The sequence below is a fragment of the Camarhynchus parvulus genome, chromosome 4, assembly GCF_901933205.1.
Source record: "Camarhynchus parvulus chromosome 4, STF_HiC, whole genome shotgun sequence".
Lineage (NCBI taxonomy): Eukaryota > Metazoa > Chordata > Aves > Passeriformes > Thraupidae > Camarhynchus > Camarhynchus parvulus.
In genome coordinates, this window is record NC_044574.1 from 18641552 (window position 1) to 18664946 (window position 23395).

The window sequence follows — 23395 nt, forward strand, 5'->3', positions numbered from 1 at the left end:
CTGATGATAACCACATGCTCAAAACTTCATGCACACATTTTAGAGGACATATACTTTGTTTAGCTTTTGTCTGTTCCCATATTTGTTTTCTTCCGCCTTTCCTTTTTTAGAGGCTGCTTTTTGTCCATTTATATTCCAGCTGCACCTTCTCAATTTTCTCAGGTTCATTGCTGGTTTCACTATCCTGTATCAGCTCTTCTACTTCACCATGCATGATCTGTCAGCAGGACAATGTGATCTGCAGATCAGAAGCAGTTTAGCAGTTATTAATTTGTGTTGAATCCTTTTGTGGCCAGTCAAAGCTGTGAAGGGCACATCTTCGGCAAACAACAAAGATCACTAAAATGATGGTGTTTCTCTTTTCCTTTTCAATGGTTTCAGACCTTCAATATATTGCTTTCCTTTGTGAATTAGAGGCTTCCTGTAGCATCAAAATTGGAGGCAGTCTTTATTTTATTATTTTTTGCTGATTTTAAGCTATCTTATGACTGTTGGTTCAACTCAATACAGGAATTCAGAGTAGAGTATCTCTCTCTTCTAGAGAGAGAGTGGAGAAAAGAGAATTTTGGGGAAGAGACAGAAACAGACTATGATCTGCACAAACCAACTCTAGGATGAAACTTGATGTTGAGGTCTGGCCAAAGAAGTGGCCAGGCAAACCAAGGCAAAGCAGCAGGTAAGAGCAGGGACTGCAGGTAGTGGGGCAGGATGCTCATGGAAAGAGTTGAAGGGAAAGTTGTAAGATGGTGAGGTAGAGGAGAAACTGCAAGTTTGGAAACAAAATTATTTTGGAAGTGAACAAACACAAAAGTACTGTCCTAACTTTTAGATTTTCTGAATGACTGAAAATCCAAACTCAAGAGTGTTCTGTTGTACAGATTTTCTAGTAGTAATATTTTATACCTAAGTTCATATGCAAGTGCTTTGAATAATTTTGTTTTAAAGCCTGATTTCTCCAAAGCCCGGTGATGTTGCAGTGTCTAACTCTTAGGCACACTCCTGTCTAGAGAAACCTCTGGCCTCCAAATACTAAAATCTTCATTGGGAAACAGCTGATTAGGTTCTTCTTAGCTTGCCTAGGGTGGAAATGCTCAAAAAAATGGGTTGGTGGGCACAGGTGTTAAAGCAGGTAACTAGCCCCTAAAAATTGCTAGCAAACACTCATTACATGGAACTGTTCAGTTCACTCGCTTTTGTGGACGTACTTAGCCTGACACCAAGTCTTCAGTGGAGTCCCCCAGGAACACCAGCCTGTGGATGAGGCTGTGCTCTGGGTGGCATCAAACCCAACTTGGACAAGAAGCCTCTAAGCTCTCTAAAAGCATCTATAAAATTAATAGGCTTGATCCAGCCTGTATTGGAAAAGTTTGGGACTGTTGTCTCTCCTAGTAATAGCAAATAACCATGTAGGGTTTAATAACAAGTTATGTTCACCAGCAGGATTTGTGGCTCTTCCCACATCATAAGAATAAGGAAAACTCACTAAGAACTAATAGATAGTGGTAAAGAAAACAAATACAACATCTCAGAGCCTGTTTTAAGGCTTGTCATTACAGTTGAATAGAGTTAGTGTAAATGAATTCTGTTTTCCCAGAGGCATCAAATTCCTCCTGTCAAGACAGTCTCTCAAGAGAGGCTTGAAAGTCTCTCACTGCCCTCCTGCATTATTATTATTTTCCTTAAAATTTTCTTGCTACTGATGTAACTAAAAATTGACTATAAGATCAGAGGACGTATTTTGTCAAGTGATTCAGACAGGCACAACTGATGGATACTAAGAAAACATGTACTGCATTTTATTTTCCTCTGAATGCACGACAAAAATATAAAAAAATAGTTAATTTTACTAAAAATCCAGGTGGTAAATTCACGCTACTTTCTGCTACTATGAAATTGAAGAGTGACCCAGTACTGCCATCAAATCTGACATATGAGTGATTTTTCAGACCTGTAGGTTTAATTTTCAACTGGTGGGGTATGACAAATCCCTGAAAGCTGTCAGACCACTGTAGTAATGTTTATTGCGGTGACCATACCAGTCTCTTCAGCATGAAGACTGTCACTTCACATATGTGGTCAATACTCAGCAGACTGTAAGCAAAGAACAAGATGGGATACATAAAGTACAGCCAGGTTGATCCTGTTCTTTCTAGTCAATTTAGAGAGAATAAAGAAAGAAAGCCCACTCGCAAAGAGCAAAAAATGCAATTGAAACAGAAATTACTGGGACTATCATAGCAAAATCATTTTTCATTTGAAAATGTCTGTCTGGAAAAAACCAAAATTCCTCAGCTTTGGTGTGAAGTTTCTCTGGGTTCCTGAGGAAATTTCCCATCAAACCCTGACTGTATGCTCTTGAATGGCAATGGCACTGAGCTAAGTTTGCCTGGTTTATGTTCAAATTACACAGACTTTTAGGACTACAGCCTTAGCCTTTTTTAAGTGAAGTTTGGTGAGCATTCTCTTACCTCCCTAGAAACTTGTCCAGCTAGTAAAAGCAGTTCAATCAAGAAGCTGAAGCCTTAATTCTCATCCCAGAAAAGACTGTGGTAGAAAGGATATAACTTCTCTCTCTTCACATAAATACTTAGTTATAAAAGTACAACAGATTTAACAAGTAATTAAGGGGTCTGTTGTTGAAGATTGCATGCAAGATGTTTTCTACTACCGTCAGTATGGCAGATTACCTTTGTCAAGTGGGCAGTTTGCCTTATCTCTCTCTTTGAGTGACCACATTCACACCTCCCTCGGGAGGGGACCTCTGCTGATAACAGACTATTGAATATCAGTGCATGACTGATAAGAACTATAATATCCCATTGGGAGATGCTCCGCCCAGAGGGAGGAGCCAAGCATTGCTGCCCAGATATAATCTGAGATTCTGGAACACCGGCATGACTTTTCTCCATGGGATTCCCCAGAGGAACAGCAGCTGCCTCTTCCTCCACTGGATCTCCAGAGGAAAGATTACATCCTTCTCTACAGGTCCTCCTTGCTCCAACAGAACCACACCTGATACTTCAGAGGACTGCAGCCACATCTTCAATCGGACTGCCACCAACACCCTGACCAACAGGGTGTCAAGTTGGGTTCTGACTCTGTCCGTGTTGTTCTAGTGGACTGCATTGTTTATTTTATTCTTTTTATTTCTTTCCTATTAAAAAACTGTTATTTCCTGCTCCCATATTTTTGCCTGAAAGCCCCTTAATTTAAAATTATAGCAATTCAGAGGGGTGGGGAGGGTTTACATTCTCCATTTCAGGGGAGGCTCCTGCCTTCCTCAGCAGACTCCTGTCTTTCCAAACCAAGACATCTGTTTACATACTCCAGTTTTGAATCAAATACAAAGAAAGAGAACCTTCTAATTACCACAAGAACCATTGGAGTAGATGCTGTTCTAGAGTGACTGCCTCTTTTCTTTGCCCCTGCTGCTCTCCTGTATGGGGAGAAAAGAGTCTCTTTTCTGCATCTTTTCCTTTATGAATTCTAATTGTTCAATGTCAGATAATTGCTCTTATACCTAGTACTACCAGGTGGCTTAGGATCATTTTGCAGGTATATGCTTCCCCTTTAACTGCTCTGGACAAGATACAGATATATAAAAGTTGTAACATTACTCCAGAATTTCACTTGACTTATCCATTTAACTGATTCGATTATGATCTTACTAAGTTATTATTCCAGTGAAAATAGATCTATAAATTTAATTTGCTTATTACTGCTTGATCTACATTTGAATTTCATACCTTTTTGTTGACCTCTTATTGCAAAAGTTCCATACCGTCTTGGTGATTTCTCACAGGCAGCTCCTCACAGCACAGCCAACAAACTCCAACTCTCTCCTCACCTAGCTAACCCACTCTTTTGTAGCACTCTTCTTCTTATTGGACACAGCTGTGGCCTATTAAGGGCAGGCCTGTTCCTACTCTTTGGTGATTAGTGCAGCTGCAACTCCTTAGGAGTGAGATTACCCTCTGCACTATCTTTATTTTCTTACATTCTATCCCTCCACACCTTTTTTTCCTTTTTGTTCTTGGTTTGTTACTGTTTATTTTAACTTTCACTGAGATTTTTTTTTCCTCATGCTCGTTGGTAACTGAAACAATTTAAAATATAATCTCCTGCTCCTAGTGAGAGGTCATATGTGGATGCTATGTTTACTTATTCACTCTGACAAATCGTGGAGGCATCAAACAGTCAGTACCAAGAGGAACTCCATAAAACTAGATAAGGTAGTGGCTCTGACTTGTATTCAGCAGTGGGCAGAAATCAGAGGCTGAAATGTCTCCCCCTGGCTCTTGCCTTGTTCTCCAGACACAACTTGTAGGAACAAATAAAAAATTATGAAACACCTTCTGAATCACAGTTTAAGCCAAACATACTGAAATGAATGAAAAAGAAACAGATTTCAATCAATTTGTACATGTCATGCATATCTCTGGTACTTTCTTTAGCCAACTGGTTTACATCTACTATCTTTTAAAAGTGAGATTCCTGAAACCTGCCAGCAGAGCACAAGAAGTAGTTTTGTGGGTGTGTACTAGCAATTTGGTGTGGTATCCAAAAATAAGGAGACGAAGACACTGAGATCTCAGCTGAATAGGTCAAACTCTACATGCTTTTGCCAAAAATATTTCCTGCATTAAGAGTTTCCTGCATGAAGTTTTGGCACAGACTTCAAGGTTTAAATCAATATTCTCATTAAGTAGAAGTATCTTTGGTTTTAGAAATACATTTAAAGGGTGGAATAAATAAAATTAATTAATGCTTTCATTGTTGGAGGTGTGGTCCAAAAGCATCAAACTGTTCAAGCAACTTCAGGGCTAGAAGCTAAGTTATGGAACTTTAAATGCTATGAGGTGCCTAATTCCCATCAAAATGTTCAGATGTGTAGCCTTTCTCCTTTAAAAGAAGCAATAACATATCTAACAGAGTCTATTGAATTATGTGGTCCCTCATTTCATGTTTGAGCCAATCTGTGTACACAGAGAATGAGTCTTTATTGGAATATTGCTATTTTAGGAACCTCCTTTGAGCTTGCTGTTCTCAGTCATATTTGTACTCAATCCTATGCTATTCCTCAGTCTGTTTCTAAAACAAGGAGGAAAAAATCCACTCAGTAAGAAGAAGTCAAAGCCTGGTTGTTAAGGTACTTGCTTGGACATTTTGCTGATGGAGAGTGAGCTCTGTACTTCCAATTCTGCATTGTGCATGGGTTTCACTAACAGCACAATGTCATTTTTTTCAACTTTAGTGGTTGGGTAGATTCTGACACACGAGGAAAATGTATCTGTTTCAATTTGGTATTTAACTAGGTGCACAGATGGTGTTAAAAAGCAGGTAGAAGTGGTTAATCACCTGTGAATTTTAGGCATTTTTCTGCTGTCCATAGAGGACTTGAAAAGTGCATTTACTGCATGGGTTTCTCCACCATGATTTGCATTTTCACGGTTGTTTTCAATCAATCAGCCCAGAGTGGTTTGCAAAGTCTCTTCATTCCAAAGCAGTGAAGACCTGCCCATGTCCACATTCGTAGCACAACAAATGATTTGGGACCTGAATTGTGTGGTACTCAGCATTCATGTTCAGGCAAATCCAGACCTCACTGCACGCTGAATTGTTTCATTTTACTGACACCATCTGTTTCTTGAGCTTCAACCAATTTGTATTCCATTTCAAAAGTTGTCCCCTATGCTCTGCTTTCTGACCTTGTAAATTGATCTCCTGTACAGTCTGTAACAAATACTTTCCTGAAATCTGGATGAATTATGTCAACGATTTCATCTTTATCAATTCAGCAGTGCTTTGAAATGGCCCTAATACATTTGTCATACATGATCCTCTTTTAGCAGAACCAGGCAGCTTTCCCTTTACTAAATCACATTCCTAAATGAATTGTAATCTGCCTTATAAATGTTTCCATTATCTTGCTCGCTACTACAGTCAGTCTTACAAGTCTGTATTTCATTGGGTCTTCCCAGTGTCTCTTTTTGACAGCTACTGAAGACACTAAACAATGAAATGCCTTTCAGGTAAATATTAAGTGCTCCTTAAAAGAAGAAAAAAATTAAAACCTAGTAAGATGTACTCCTGGTGTTCAGTAGTAGTTTTAGAGATTCACTTAAATGAATGGAGAATAAAGGAGGATTTCTTTATTGCTGGCAGTTAGTGGCAGTGATGGATCATGGCATAGACATTTTCTCAGTATGGCCAAACAATTTCAGTGTATAGAATTTTATATAGCTACAGCTAAAATTCAATGAACTGATTCAGAAGGTTCAGGATAAACTATAACAATAAGTTAAACCCTTAAATCGATTTGGTATTTTAAAAAGATAGGGAGCAAGAGATGTCATCTTCCTTCACAGATCTAACTTTAACTGGAGCTGTAAATCCAGAGCAGAGTATTGGTGGATAAGAGTATATAATGTGTGATTTAAGACCCATCCTGGAAATCAGTGAGGATTTCAGTATACCAACTCTAAAACATTATCAGAGCATTATAAGGGTCCATCCAGAAAGTTAGGAAGATTTTTTTTTTTTTAAGAATAAAGATAAATTTCATATCTTAAAGAGGCTATTTTTGAAGAGTGCCGGGCAAGATGAGAAAAGAAAATGACTGTGAAAGAAGAAGCAGAGTAGCAGAGGCATAGATAACCACTCATCCTACTATCCTCTCAAGATATGAGCTGAGGATGATTTCTATCAATGACTTCCAAATATAACATTATTCAGCTCTCATTATGTTGTCAATCTAATTTGAATGTGAGTTATTCAGAGCACATGGCTGTTTTGCCTTTGTGTTTGTCTGTAAAGCACTGCTCCCCCAAGCCAGGAAAAAAGAGAATTCTCGGATTAGAGGAGATAACGTCCTCATTGAAAGTCCTGTGTACAAATGCTTGTTTTCTAATCACCTTTTTGAAACTTACCCCTGCTACGCTACACTGAGAAATTCTTCTTCAAAGTAAGAAGAATTGCAGCTTATTTTTTATTAACCCTGGAACAGCCTCTCTGCTTTATGAGCAGTGGGACAAACTCCTGCCAATTTTCCAACTCTCCTACATTAGATTCTAGGAAAAAAACCACCTGAATCCCAAGGTTTGGTTTTGTTGGTGACCTGAAGTTCACAGAACTCTCGATATTGAACAACCTTCATGTCTGAGATGAAATCCTGAATTCTCACTGAAGTGAAATAGAGTTTTTTCGTTGGCCTTAGAAAAGCCAATTCTTCAATTCTTCTTTTTGAGACAGGAGTTATTAAAGTTTTTGCATTCTGTGGCATGGTTGCATACAATTGACTGCTATAGAGATAGCGCACAAGTAATACAGAAAATGTTATCCCTAGATCTGCAAGATCTAAGAGAAAAGCCAAAAAAAAAAAAAAAAAAGAAAGGTTGTTATGTGCTGGCAAGTCCACCTTCTTTATCTTAACTCAAATTATCTTTATCTTAACTCTAGAGCAATCAAAATCTGAGAACATGCTCTTTATTAGCCTCCTGAGTAATTTTCTAGATTTCAGCTTCCCTTTCCTATCCTCTCCCTCTTTACAATTAATCTCCTCTAAATCTCTGTGGTTTTTGTTGCACTGTACTTTTGTCCCTCTCTTTGTATTTATTTTTCTTTCTGCTCTTTGACTCTAGGTGGGCTCGTTTTGTATCTGACTTTATTTTATGTGTCTGCCTGCCTTTGAGCAGGGCCTGACTGAGGAACTAGTTCATAACTATAGAACTCCAGACTGGAGAGGCTTTCCCTGAATCCCCACATCCACCACTGGCCAACCCATGGTTCCAATCTCACTCTCAAACAAGGACTGGGAGCACCACTGTCTCTTGTTTAAGTCTGACAGTTATTTTTGGGCATGAGCTACACATGCAGCTGGATCAGAGGCCATTGCAGAGCACTTGTGAGTCACTGCAGCACATCCTACATGAGCCTCCAGTAACACAAGCCAAGGATGAAATCAGACCACAGGAGTAACTACTGGCAGCAGACTGAGCCCCACGCTCACCAGGCTGTGTGTGACAAACATGTGTCGGTCAGGGTGCTGTTGGACCATCACCTTCCCAGGAGAGATACACCAGACCTGGGTCCAGCAGTTCAATCCATGGCTCTCAAAGAGAATTCGCTCTGCTCCCTGTGGGTGTGGGTCAGGCGTATGAGGCAGGACTTCAAAAAATGTCAACTAATGCCAGCACAAGAATTGACCAAACAAGATGAATACCTACCATAAAAAGACAGTGATGTAAAAGGTATAGACTTGAGCTAAGCCAAGTGCATTGAACATCCATCTGAGAATACAATGGGAACCAGTTGAACATATGAAGACAAATACTGGCTCCGCCTCAAGAGAAAAAAAAAAATACAGCAAGGAAATCAAGGAAAATTAAAGGGCTAAAAAGAAAAGGAAGCTTTTACTTAGGGGAAAGCCAGGGGGTGGTTCTTGCCTTCATATACCAGGATGAGCTTATTCATGGTGTGTTGTGCTCTGGCTGTGGGAGCTGGACTGCCCTCTTTTCACAGCAGCAAGAGGTATGTTCAAGCATGTGATGCAAAGCGTGGCCAGTCCAAGTGCATGGAGCAGGTCAGGCAGAGGTGCTGGTGTGCAGCTGCAGAATGGCTCAGTGGGGAATGCCTGCTCAGCAAGCAAGCAGCACAAGGCATGAAGGACAGGCATGATGCAGAGGAACAGGGAGAATAATGGTGGTTTTAATCCTTTAGAGACTAAAACACAGCCAAGCAGAGGCTGACAGGTAAAACAATCGGCCTCTTAACAACTTGCAAAGGGTGCAGAAACAACCTGGACAACACCAAGCTGACCTGAAAGCACGTTCCTGTGGCAGAGTCAAAGCACTAGGGCATTACCTGCCAGCAAGCAAGTCTGAGTGCAGGCACTAAACACCTCCCAAGCAACAGGAGAAAGCAGCATAGCAAAGCTGAGGAGAGGCAGATTCTCAGGAGAATGCTGGACACAAAGCTACTTGGCTCCCAGCCCATGTGGAGTGGTCCTGGCATGGAAAAGCAAGCTACCCATTGTGCAAGCTACGCACAGAATCAAGGGGTTTACATGATCCTATCCTACATGTAAGTGAAATATGGTAGGATTTTGTGAATTTTCAAGGGTCTGATTCATAATTTTTGGGCTCCAAGTGAGCAGCAGTAGTATTACCAGTTCCGTTAAACATTCCCTGCTCAAGGATCCATTCCACATATATCATACTTTTTCTGAATTTTACAAAAACGAAGCATGGTAGAAGAAGATATGGGGAAAAAGCAAATTATGATAAAAGGATGGAAAAAACTTCATGAAGTTGAGCAGTCCACAGGATAGCATTTACCCTATGGCTTATCTATATAAAGGCAAAGAGCTTTCCTGTCCCATGCAGGCTGCACCTGAGATGTTCTCCCATAGACATCTTGTGGGTAGCAGGGCTGTGTTGGTGTGTGTGACCTGGACCACGGGTACCACACCAGCAAGGGGCCATGTGGGAGTGAACTCCCCTATTGCATCTCCTGTTGGGTTCATGCCTGCCAGTACAGCTACCATTTGTCTTTTTAAGGTAGTGATTTAAATCAGTTCCCAGGTTTTATACTGGCATAATGTTAGGGGAGAGCAGTTAGTAACCAGTGGGGAAAAATACACTGCCACAATAAATAAATAAAAATGAGGTGTTCTGTTAGAGTATTGGGGCATTTCAAGCCTCAGGGGTTATTCATGTAAACGAATCTTGTGCTTATTCTGTCAGGGAACACAAATCAATAGCACATGAAAAAATAAGAACCAACAGTCTTAAATCCCAGAAGAAAACAAACCACACAAATCAGATCCCATTATAGATTTCAGGACCATTCTCTTGATTAGAGACAATTTTTCTTCCATAAATAAAGTTGTTAAAGGTGACCCCACATTAGAGTGAGAGTTTTGAATTTACCTCCCAAAACATCTGAGGTGTTTGAAGCACAGCTTTTCATTTGGATCAAGCCCAGAAGGTCTGAAAATATGGTTTATTTGGACAGCATGTGAAGGTTTGATTGATCCCAGAGCTCTGTTGGCATAAAGATTTATTGAAGTGTGCTTTCAGGAAAACATAGTTGACTGTCCAGTGCTATCACCATGAGCACCAGATTCCCCACAAAAACTAACAGCTTGGCTATGACTCTAAATAACTAGTACAGAATTTTTTTTAAATACTATAAGAAGTGATTGCAGTAAAGCGAAATCAGTCTTTATATCAACACCATTGGCAATCCAAATATCTGATATTTCCCTGCTGCCCTGTCATCTGCTCACCAGAGTCACAACATTGAGGGGTTTTCTGCCTCTTTGTCTCTGAATCCTGAGTTTCTACTAGCTCACATTTTCCAAGTGTTTAGAGGCATATGAAAGCAAGATGTTGAAACAGAAAGACTTTTCCTAGGTCACTTGAACCTCGGATTTCAAGCATTCAAGTGAAACACTTGAACAAGAGACCTTAATTACATGAGACCAGTCTAAATTACCTTACTTGCTTCTAATAAGAATGGGTTACAATGTTTAGATTGAATCAGAATGTCCATGAAAAACATACTTTGCATCTCACAGGTATGTGTAGTTCCATAGCACAGAAATGCAGATTCAGCCCCTATCTGCTCTAGCCATATTGGTACCCAGGTACCTTACCTTGCTTATCTGTGTTTAGAGGTCTTTTTTCATCAAGAGAGCATCACTTTAGTCTTTCCACAGCTTGTTATGTTGTTTACAATCTTGCTCAGACTGCTGTTGAAATGCTTTTTCTGTTTTTCCCAGTATGAAGTTACAACATGCTGTTACTGTTTACAGCAAATTGGCTGGCATGACTGTGCAAGCTGAGGAGGAACACACGTGCAATAGTGTATTTGCTGTAATGCTTTCACAGAAACTTGAATATGTACTAATTTTTAATAGTTTTGCTATCGAAATAGCTCATTTTGTTAAGGAAAAGAAAAAACCCTCAAAATTATTTGTGGAAAATATTATGGAAATAAACAATTTGGAAATGTTACCTGCTGCCAATAATCTCTTAAGAACTGGCCCGATTTTAGTGAGCTCTTAGAGGAACATAATACTTCCTAGTCTGTTTGGAGGTAGTATATACTTTCCAGGAAAAAAAAAAAATGAAAAAGCACTAAAAATTAGTGCAAGGAGAAAGTATAATTCTGGTTAAATTACTTCCAATTTCACTTTTACCTGTAGAACTCGGTCTATCAGATTCTCTACAAAAGATGTGGTTTGACCTCTAGGGAGCAGCCACACTCATGACCCAGAGCAGGAGGCTGCTCTCTGAAGTTGTGAAATTGCTTCTAGGTATTTGAAGCCTATATGGTATTTTTGTCCTGCCTTTAGTCCTCGAGCATAGTGTGTGTATTCATGTACATGAACTAAAACATGTTGCTCCCTCTTGGTAATACAAAAAACCTTGTCAACTAATCCATCAAAACCACTTTTGTGTCTATCATAAAATCATAGAACTATGAAAACAAATTCTGGAGCTCATTTGGTCCAACACCTTGCTCAAAGCATGGGAAATGTCAGTTAGGTCAGGTTAACAAGGCTTTGTGAAATCTAGTTCTGAGTGTCTCCAAGGACAGAGATCCTACAAACCTCCTTGGGCAACACAGTGTTTCACCACAGTGAATGAATTTATTTCCTTCTATCTGTTGATAGAAGAAAGTGATGACCCAATGGGGTCCCTCCCAACCCTACCTGTTCTGTGATTCTATCTAACCAGAATGTCCATTACAGCAACTTGTGCCCATTGCCTCTTGTTCTTTTGCTGTGTAATACTTAATCAGAAGAAAAATTGTACTCTGTTCCATCTAACTCTACACAGACCTACCCATATTACAAGGCAGGGAGAATGAAGACATTTTGTGGCCATTAGAGCTTCTTTTTGCAGGCTGCCTTAAATTAAATTACACTGTCGATTCTCCATCAACAAAAATAATGGCTGAATTCAGTGGTTGTTATTGATGCATCACACTGGTGTTCAGATACAGGATTTCCCATGCCACAAGGCTGCCTTTATGAGGATTAACAAGTCTTCATCTCCGTGGTAGAAACACACTGGATTTTTCATGTTTATGAGAAATGAGGAACTAGTGATAGTCACTCTCTTTTAGTTTTCCCTTAAAACATATCTGGCAAACCTGTTACCACTGAAATAGCTGGTTAACTGTTATAAATGCATTTATATTATTACATATAGGTAGAGTGTGTGGATGGGAGATTAGTGTACAACCTTAGTCTAGACTGGCTTGCTTAATTTTTGTTCTACTGAGTTACAAAGAGAGTCTGAATTATAATATTTTCTTTAAAAATTAACAATTCCATTAATCATAATTATTTTTTTATACCCATAGGAAAATAATAAATTAGATGACTACACTGATAATACTGGATGATTAGGAAATATGACAAAGGCTGCCACAATTTCTTATCTCTTCTGAGGTGCCTGCTTCTACCTAAGAGCAGGGGAAGAGGTCAGGGCAGCCCTAAGACTGCTTGGCTGGGTGCTCAAGGGACATATTGGCATCCTGCTGATATTCCTCTCAGTCTAGCCCTAAGTGACTTGATCATGGACCTATGGACTTGGGGAAGATTAGAAAATGCAACTCAGGCATTCAGCATCCTGTCCTGAGGCTTAATCGTATGCTGAAGTTGAGGAGCTCCAAGCATCCCTTTCAGGTCCAGTGCACCAGAAATACTCATGCATTCTCTAGAGAGACTGAGCGGGTCATAGTAGTGCTGAAGAAAAAAAATATTTAAAGGCAGAGATCAGAAGTATTGCTCCTTTTCCAGGTTGGTTGAAGTCACTAGTAATAGTAGTCCCTTTTTTCTAGATCTGGAATTTTTATACAACTACAGTTGGAGAAGGGAGACTTTCAGAGCACTTGCTTTCAGAGTCTTGCTTTCCGTAGTGACAAGACTACATATGAAGTGCAACATTCTCAGCTGAGCTCTGGTTCAGACATTGTTGGCTGAGGTGAAATAGCACAAATGTGGCAGCTGTGTAGATATTCACTTAAACATCGCCCTGATCAGGATTACACTGCAGTGCTGATGTGTCCAGACAGCCTCCTGAGACTGAGGGCCCAAATCCTATTAATGGAGTGATGCAATAGGGAGACAATCTTGGCTCCTGCGTCATGATGAATAGAAGGGAAGAGTTCAGGCCACTGGTGGGGATATGGATCCTCCATGCAAGCAATTAGTATAGATTTCAATCAGTGGTACCACTGATTCAGTGAGCATTACACAAGATGTGATGTGGCCTTGCTTTTCTTCTCTTTGTTCCATTGAGTTCATGTGTTGTAATTTCTTTAGCATCTTCAGGAGCAAACCCAGAGCTACTGCAATGTAGGGAGAAGGGCAAGAGTTGGGAAACCGTGGAGTGAGGCATCCTGTTAACTAGAAGGAGGGGCAGGGCTTAGATCATGGATCTTGGCATGGTCATGGACCATGGCAGAGGCAGCTTGAGCATCATGAGGTCCCAGAGGGGAGGATGTACCCCTGCTTCATGGGTCATGAAGACCATGACAAATCACCAGTCCCTTGAGGACTCAGACTTGCCAGCACTGCATAAGCATACCATTAGTGCCTTTAACTCTGAGTGTCACTTGTGTGCTAGGGCTCTTTCATGCTTCCCTTTCCTGTTTGCAGAGGCTTGTTTAATTTTGCTAACGACTCTGAATGAAGATAAGGCCCGTGTGTGTAATAACAGACTAAAATTAAACTTCAAACAAATTATCTGTTAGGGTTTAGGAAAATCTTATCTGGGGAGGAATTAATCCTTGCAGCTTGTTTTGGGGCTTTAGCAGGCCACCAGGGATTTGAAAGAGAACAATTTTTCAGGCTGGAATACACACAGCAACTGGAACAATGTGCATAATTCCATGGATATGATAAAAGAGAAAAAATCCCAAAAAGGCACATAAACATCTGAAGTTCTGCTCCCCAGCCAGCATGAACTGACTGCAAACCAAATGCAGCTGCTGTAGATCATCAACTGTCACTGTCAAAGCCCTGGTCTCTTTGTGACTGATGTCCCTGCTTCCTTTGTCACTGTCTATGAGGACAATTCTGTGAGTCAGCTCTTATGCCCTAGTGCTCCCTGCTGCAGGGTTTGGAAAGCAGCCATTGCACCCTCCCAGGGACATCAGGTTGCTCTGAGAGATGATGTTGCTCAGTCCAGGCATATTAATCAAAACACAGAGGGGGCAAGAAGTGCCTGTGGGGGTTACTTTGCTGAAAAAATGCTCACATGGCTCAGCCTGCTGTTGGGAATGGGATGAGAGGTTCCCATTCAAATGGGGCTGGCAGAGACTGGGAAAAGTCAGCCCCATTTGAATGCTACCCCCCCCATAAAGGCTTGAGGCATGTAGTCCCAGAAACAATTTCAGACTAACACTTTAATTTTGAAGTCCACTATTGTCTGTCTGGCAGACAATACAGACAAAGACAGGAAAACTTCTCAAAACATCTTCTTACCCTCATACCACAGAGATACCTCAAATTTCCTTTTGCAAGAGGTTCTTGGTAGAGGTCTTTCATCTTTTTCCATTCATTTTTTTCTTTCTTTCATCTTAGCTGTCCACACCAGTTGAAAAAAGAGGGTGAAAGAGCTGGAAAGGGGAATAAGAGAGTAAGGAGCTTTAACAGCCAGGAGGAAATAAATGAGTGGTCTTTGGAAGCATAAACTAGACCAATAGTGAAGAAAATCACAGCGGGGAAAGTCCAAGGTGTTTTTTGATTTTCTTCAGCATATTTTTCTTGCAGTTTTGGGGGCGTATATTATGCAGGGTTCAGAGTAAAAAGCCCTCTCACAACTGCACAGCAGTACTAGAAAAGAAACTGCTAGAAAACATTACATTTTCATTATCCTCAACCACACATTGGGGTAAGATGCAAGTCTTAGGTGGAAATATGCAGTGCCTGAACTCTGCAAAGGTTTTCACAGCATATGCTGTGAATTCCACTACTGTTTTGGGAATGTTTGACTACATTGCCATGCTGTCAGATTGTTATGGTTCGGGGTACTTAGAGCAACCAAATGAGTAATAGAATGGGCTAAACCTGCATCCTGAAACCCCAGAAGACTGAATGCACTCATTTGTCCAAAACATCTGACTGTATTCCCTGAAGCTGGTTACAAAGAGGACTGTCTTGCTTGACAGAAGGGAATGCAGTCAGAAGCTCAGAACACAGCAGGAAAGCATGAACAAATAAAGAGCAAAACACCCATTCCCTCTCTTTGATAGGTGGTTTAGATTCCTTCCTCTCCACGTAGACAACAGCTCTTTGGCCACTCTTCCTTCCCATCCACTCTTCCCTCCTCACAGGAGGAGCAATAGTCAAATTGCAGCAGTAGTCCTTTGGTATTTGCAGGTCTGTTTCCCACCTGAAGAGCCCCAAGTCACTTCTTGACCTACCATAATTATGCAATTTATTTGGAAGTTAAACAGCTGAGACCTCACTGAAGTTGAGCTCTGCTGTACTCCCCAGCCAGCACCATCTCAGCAGTGGTACACGTCTGCATGGTTACTCCGCCCTATCTCTAGGCCTGGGCTGCATCAAGAGAGGAGCAGAGATGGCTTAGCTCAATGTGTGTCTGCCTGGTCAGAAACCACCTCTGTCTCCAGAACAGGGCTCCCTCCACTACCTGAGCTGCTTATGACCCTATCTTGTCATAAATCTCAGGTGTCAACAGAGGAATTGAGAAATAGGGAAGAAAAGATCTTTGAAATAATATTTTCATTTCAAAGAGCCAGAAAGCAAAAAGGAGGGCCTCTTCTTTACTTCTGAATTTTCTGCCAAAGACACCGAATTTACAGTCACTGAAGCCCAGCGGCACACCTGCATCAATGTGCAGTGCAATGAGGCTCAGCCCAAAAAAACCATGTGCAGCATGGAGACCTGAGGATCTAACAGTCCAGAAGTGCTGTGTTGATTCAATACTTTGCCTCAGCCATGAACCCCTGTCCAGTGGGCAAATTTCCCTGGTCTCCCATTCCTCTTGGTCCCCAGCAGTGCTTCAATCACACAGATCAAGCCTGTTGCTCTTGGTGTTTGTCTCACCTACCTCACCATTGCCCTGGAACAAAACCCGCCACAGTGTGCACCAGCTGAAGTTGTTCTTTCATGTTATTTCTTGAAAGATATTTAACAACCTGTTGGTAATCAATACCTGCATGGTGTTTCTCAGTAGGCAGCCAAGCAGGATGAGGCAGAAATCCCTAGCAACATCCAGTCATTTTTTAGTCCGGACTTTTCCTGGGCACAGAGGTCACTGCTGGGCAGTCTCTAGGCCATGCAAAAGGAATATGTAATCTTGGCCACATTTCAAACTGAAGAGTGAAAGACTAGAGACAAGAGGTTCAGTAGTTTGGTGTGCTGAACTCATGATATAATAAACCAGCTCTTTTTTACCTTCAGTTTCCATCTATAACACCCATACAGGTCTTGACAACAAATGTCATATGTTTTATTGTAATGGATATTACTTGCAAATGGCAAATATGTTTACAAATGATTGAGTTTGCTACTATGGGAGACAATGTTAATAATTTGGGGTTAAATACAAAGAGACAAAAGAATGCTCTCTTGTTAGAGTAAATACAATCTCACTGCTTTGCCTTCAGTTTTAGAGGGTTCATGAATATCTTTGTTTTCTGTAACCTTGCACGTTATTGAAAAAGATCTTTCATTTGCTTCTACTCTTTGCAATTTCTTCAGATATTCTATTTCCTTGCATCTGCAGAAACTGAGCTGTTTTTTGTGTGCTTGACAAACCACCAACATCTGCATGTGAAAGATTTCAGAGAGAGAAGGAACAGTAAAAAAACAGAAGATAGAATCCTTTCCTAATAGTTTTTCCTTTGATTTTCAGACACTTGTGTAATAGGATGTATCCAACAGTGAATTTTTCTGAAAATATATTTAAACTGAGCAAATTCAGATTTGATTTGTTGACACTAGAGAACAAACTCGGTGAAAGAAGTAGTCTGTCTTGCTCAGAAGCTACCTCAGACTGAAGCTGCATTTTGATTTGAGAGCACAAACAGAAATACAGAATTATGCAGGATTGATTGCTCATGGAGGTCAAGCCTGTAACTGGAGGGTTGCCTGTCGCACTGGGGTGGCACATTTCAGTACCTACTCAAGATCATGCTGCAAAAAGCAGGGAGTGTGGAAAGGCACTGTGGTCATCTGGGCATCTGCTTTCCCACACAAAACAGTTTGTAACTGTGCTGTGCCTTGGTTTCTCGGTGATAACAATTGCCAGGTTTTACCAAGTAAAGGAAGAGAAGGCCAAAATTCCATCCCTCAGGGTTTGCATCAACTGGAACAACCTTCCTCCCAGTTAATCTTGCTGAATTGTTCAAGTAAATCAGGTGTTTCTGACAGAAATTTGCTTTGTACATAATAAGCTAGAGGAACAGTTGCCACATGCTGGTGCCCTCCCCAGGTGGGAGGAGCTGCTCCCCAAAGAGCTCCCATTTCAATTTTCTGTTGCTTGGAAGAATTTTAATCCACAGCTTATAACATTCTGTCTTTTCCCAAAGACCTTGGCACCCTCAGATGCTGCCTGTGTCAAATAATCTATTCTCATTTCCAAGTGTGGGCCCTGGAGAGCACCAGGACCGGGATCCAGACCCTGCCTCCCCTTGGGATTGGGGAGGGTTGAGCTTTCCTATCAGCCAAGCTGTTACAAATAATAGAGGGCCTGATAAGCATTCTCCTTAGCCCATGCATGGGGATGTCAACAACTGTCAACAACTCATGAGTTACCTCAGATAAAAGGGCCTGTGAAAGACCATTTTTACAGTTGTTATGACTCTAGATAATTTCTACAGTGTTTACCTCAGTGTCAGTGTTCCCGGACAGCTACAGATAGTAGGTGTTCTTCAGCTTAAAGGGTAAATCCTGAGCTAGCTGTCAGTGTGGACAAGTGAAGGTGAAATACAGCAGGGTACCCATAGATGAGCCTGAGATGTTCTCAGTGAAGACAAACTTCATGCCTTGGGCTGTACTTGGGAGCAGAAGTGACTCACCCTCTTCGCTAAATTATACCACTATGTGGGGCATGCATCAGGCTTTAGCGAGCTCCTTGTTATTGCAGAAGTTAGTGTGCTGTGCCAACTCATTACTTCCTAAATAGCTCCAGTGTCAGCGCTGAGTGTGACTTCACTGACTGCTGACATTCACTAAGGTCACTAAGCCAGGTCTATACTTAGGAACACTTTGGTGCTGCAAATGACATGGAATTGATTTAATCTATACAATGCCTTGTCTCTGATGATCCTTCCAATCACAGGTCTTACCAACATGGACAACAAAGGTAGAAGACAAAATTAATATTCAGCTCACTAACTAAAAACTGGAGAAGCATCTCAGTAAAGCAAACACTAAAGACAGCACCCATAAGAATTGAATAGCAGCTGAAAATGTGAACATTCCTGTATTTTTTCCTAAGGAATTTAGTGTGCCTTTACCGATGACTGCAGTAAATGTGCAGCATTTCTCACTGCAGAGAGCTCTTCTTGATTAGCACAGCTCTCTCTAGAGTTCACATATTGCAAATGGGTCCTTCCCTCTCAGTGCTCACTGAACTGGATCTCCCTGAAAAGGCCCAGTGCCTATGGCCAGATGACAGAAATGTACAGCTCCATTTGGCAGCCTTGAGGCTCCAGCATATTCATAAACTCCCAAATTCAAAAGGTAATTCTCACCCCCCCTACCCCTACAGCTGTTAGCACATCAGCAAGTAACTGGTGCCAAGGCACAAGAAACTCTTTGTTCTCCTCTGCCCACCACACCAAAGGGTCGTGATTGGCTCCAGCTGGCCCTCATTGATAGACTATCAAAAATATCAAAAGACAAATTATCCTCAGCTGACCTGCAGATGTTGCTACCAGACACCCTACAACAATAAATTTCTCAGCTGTCATTTAAGGGGAAATGGCATATGGTTCTTCAAGTCTGATGATTCAGACATAATGATCTCCCAGCAATTATGAAGATAGAGGCAAAGAAAGAAAATTGAAAGAAGATAAACTGTCTATTACCTTTCATTTTACCCCCAAATCTGTCTTCAACCATGTCTGAGAAAAGCAAAGGGACCAATCACTGTTTGTTACTAGCAAGGCAGCACAGGATTGGCAAGTGTGCCTGCGCATATGTGCATTCTGTTTTAAGCCAAGGGTGCCAGAAAGGTATTAAAGTGTCCGTTTGTTTTGTATTCCACTTTATTCTCTTGGCTTAGGTCAGGTACATCCTTGATGCACATTGAAATAATCCATGTGAGAGCCATGTGTCTCCTGCAATGCTGGAGCAAGACACACCAGCTGCCTGCACCTCTGTAAGGGCTCCATCATGTGGGTGGGACTGGAATTCAGCATGGCTGTGAGCACGGCCCTCTCCACATAGTTATCAGCCAGAATTTCTTTATCATTTTCCAGCTCAAAAAGCAGTGAATGTTGTTGTTTGTTGGGTTTTTTTAAATTCTACCTGCACCCATCTTCAGCCAGCGCTACGCTCCAAGCTCATCCAGTCTGTTTTTGTGACAGAGAAGGAGAGCTGGCCAGGCTTTCACAGTCCCAGCTGTGTGGGGGTTTATAGGACAAGCTCCAAATATTACAAATCATAAAAATTGGGTGGTAGATATTCCTCTGAGAGAGGTGGCTGCTGTAAGTTTGTGGGGAGTAACTGCAGAACTCTGTAGTTACTCACTTCATTAGGTCTTAATTGTAACGATTGCAAGGTGCAACCCAAGCACCATAATCAGATCCTGAGGTGACAGAGGCACAGATAATTGTAATAAGCCTTCCTCTGAAATGAAAGGCCTGCAGTTTTCTCCCCAGATGCTAATGGCACAAAGCAGAGTCAGAAAATGCTGTCAGCAGGAACAGGAGAATATGGGCATTCAAGGAGACTCCTGGGCTTCAGAGTTTGCAAACAAATAGTAGGCAGATGCCATTAACCAGGGTTGCTGATTTAAATTCTGTTTCCTCTGCCATTTTCTAGCTTGCTCTCAGAAGCATCCCAAGTAAACCTACACCATCCTGTCCTCGTTGTTTTCCATAAAACTCTGGAAAAACTTTTTTCCATACTGGCAAGACCAAAAAGAAAGAAACAGAAGAGAGAGATTAATCCATATGCAGATCTCTCCATCCATGGGCCAGCCCAGGCTCCATCCACATTGACCCTGCCAACTTTAGGGGTGGTGAGTACTTTCGTGACCCCTTGGCCTTTCATTCGTGGGACTAAAATGAAGAATTAACTGTCAGGGCACACCTGCAACTGGAGATGAGTCAGCCCCAAGGGGCTGCTGAGTCAGAAGAACTGAAACTGCCACTGAAGTTGGAAAATGAGCATTCTTGTACAATCCAGTGCTAATGTCCAAGCAGGAAATAGAAATGAACTTTGGAATAGAAGTCAACAATTACCAATGAATAAAAATGGGAGGAATGCTACCAGAAGCCCTTCATTCTGGTGATGTCATGGTTCCCAAATGCCCTTCAGAAATGCAAATTGCCTACAATGTAATAAAAAGGGCATTTTCTAGAGTGTGCAGAGCTTGCATAGTTTAATTAAGCATAAACTAGGGTGACTCTTGAAAGGAAAATGATGTGGATTGCATTCTCTGAGTGACCTTGGAAAGGCATTTATAACTTTCTCTACACGGCAATTAAGTAAACTCACACTTCATATGCTATCACTCCTATCTTTTATTTAGAAAGATATTTTTTATTTTCTCAGATTCCCTGATCTCACATTGATTTATCTCTGTGCTTAGAAAATGTGATTTGTTTCCCTCAAGGTAACTAAACATTTGTCTACAGCCTCACCATCTCTAGTTTTCTAATCTCTACTTCAATATTACTTATATTAAACTTCTGGCACCTGCTTTCCTTGCTTTCCACCAAATTCAGCCTAGTCTACTACACTGACATGGCAAAACTGGAATAAGGAGATGCCTATAGAAATTTCTCATCCAATCTCTCCAAGACCAACCTAGTGGCCTTCTCTTTGTCCACTGTGTCAATGGACAAAGGCAGAACTACAGATGCCATCTCTCTGGATTTCTGTAAAGGCTTTGACATGGTTCCCCACTACAACCTTCTCTCTTGGAGAATTGGAGGGAGATGGATTTGATTAGAAGACTGTGTGGTGGATGAGAAATTGGATATATGATCACATCCAGAGGGTTGTGGACAATGGGTCAATGTCTGGATGGAGATCAGTGAGAAGTGGTGTCCCTCAGGAGTCTGTACTGGGACAAGTACTGTTTAATATCTTCATTAATGACATAGGCAAAGCAATCGAGTACACCCTCTGCAGATTTGCCAAGGACACCAAGCTGAGTGGTGCTGTTGACACAACTGAAGGTCAGAATGTTATGCAGAGGGACCTGGACAAGCTCTAGGGGCAGGCTAAAGGAAACCCCATGAGGTGCAAGACCAAGTGCAAGGTGCTGTACCTGGGTCATGGCAATCCCCAGAATCAATATAGGCTGGGGGATGAAGGGATTGAAACCAGCCCTACAGAGAAGGACGTGGGGTCACCAGAGGTTGTAAAGCTGGACAAGGGCCAATAGTGTGTGCTTGAAGCCTAGAAAGCAAACTGCTACTGGGCTGCCAAAGTAATGTGGCCAGCAGGCTGAGCGAGGGGATTCTCCGTCTCCACTCTGCTCCAGTGAGACCCTACCAGCTTTGTGCTTCTCAGGATGGGAAGGACATGGACCTGCTGGAGCAAATCCAAAGGAGGGCTACAAAATGGTCAGAGGGCTGGAACATATCTCCTATGAAGACAATGAGAGAGTTGGTGTTGCTCAGCCTGGAGAAGAGAAGGCTCTGGGGAGACCTCACGGTGTCCTTTCAGTACTTAAAGGAGGCCTATAAAAAAGATGGGGACAGGTTTTGGTAGGGCCTGTAACAACAGGACACAGGGTAATGGTCTTAAACTAAAAGAGCATAAATTCAGGGTAGATGGAAGAATTTTTTTAAGATAGGGGTGGTGTAACACTGGAACAGGTTGCCCAGAGATGTGATGGATGCCCCATCCTTGGAAGCATTCAAGGTCAGGCTGGACAGGGCTCTGAGCAGCTTGGTGTAGTTGAACATGTCCCTGCTAATGATGGGCGTGTTGGACTCCTCATCACACAATTCTGGGGCAAGAATGGCAATGGCTTATGGGGGAATAGGTACTGTGGGATAGATTAGGTTTTTGTGGTTTGTGGTTTGTGCTTTCACAGTATCAGTGTCTTATTTTGTGGGGGATCTCACATCATGTGGCCAGCTGGTTTTGTTGGTTCCGAAGGTCAGTTCTGAAGTCCATTAGATCATCAAGCCTGCAGTTTCTCATAAAGGAGGCTGACTTTATGGGGAATGCAAGAGTTATCAAGTGCCTGGCTTGCTAGGAAATAAAAAAAGAAACCCAACCAGTGTTAACAGCTCAGCTCCATTGCTGCTGAGATAGGGAGTGAAGAAGAAACCTCAGTAATTCCTGGCTGTGAGCAGTGCTGCCAAGAGGGAGCAGTGGTAGCAGCTCATCTCTGTGGGCCAAGAGAGCGGGGGACTGAAGGGATGAGTGGGACTCTTACAGCTGTTCTTGCACATCTGCCTTTAGCTTGACCTTTCAAAAACACCCTGCTCTGTCTTCCCCTAGAAATTTGCAGAGGAGTGACCATCCTGCATTGCTCTTTAGGAATGCTTTTCTCTTGGCATCTTGCTATGACTTTCAAGGAGTAATAGATATTTTCCAAGGAAGATTTGAAGAATGTGGTAAGAGGTGGGAAAAAAATGTTCACCTAGCAAGGGCAAAGAAGGCAGGGGAAGGTAGACAGGGAAACAGTGCTGATTTGCAACTGATGTTTGAGCTATGATGGAGTTTCAGTGAACCACACCACAAGGGCTGCTGACTCATAAAAAGGTGGAATACCCAAAAGGAAAGCAATGATCCCAGCAATTGCATCCCATTATGGTATGTCAGACATGTCTTTGATTGCACAAGGCTATAATTAGTTACAGAGAGTTGTGCTATTTCTGAAGAACAAAGAGGAAACAAAAGAATTACCCTCTTAGTGACTAGCAGGATCAATGGACAACACCCAAGGACTGCTTTAAATAAAGTGTATTCACTGCTGAATATATATACTTTTTTTCAATTTCAGATAAATGTCAATGATTCAGTAAAATTTAACAAATCTTAAGATTTTGGTTTTGCCCAGGGCAAAGATCTGAAAGTCTTGGATGTAATTTTAGGGCTTGGTTCCTATTTACTCAGTATGTAAGAAATCCATTTAAGTATCTTAAGTATTTTTTTAAAATTATTTTGAAAATCAAGTTCTCTTTACTTTGTGGTAAGAAAGAACAGCTCATA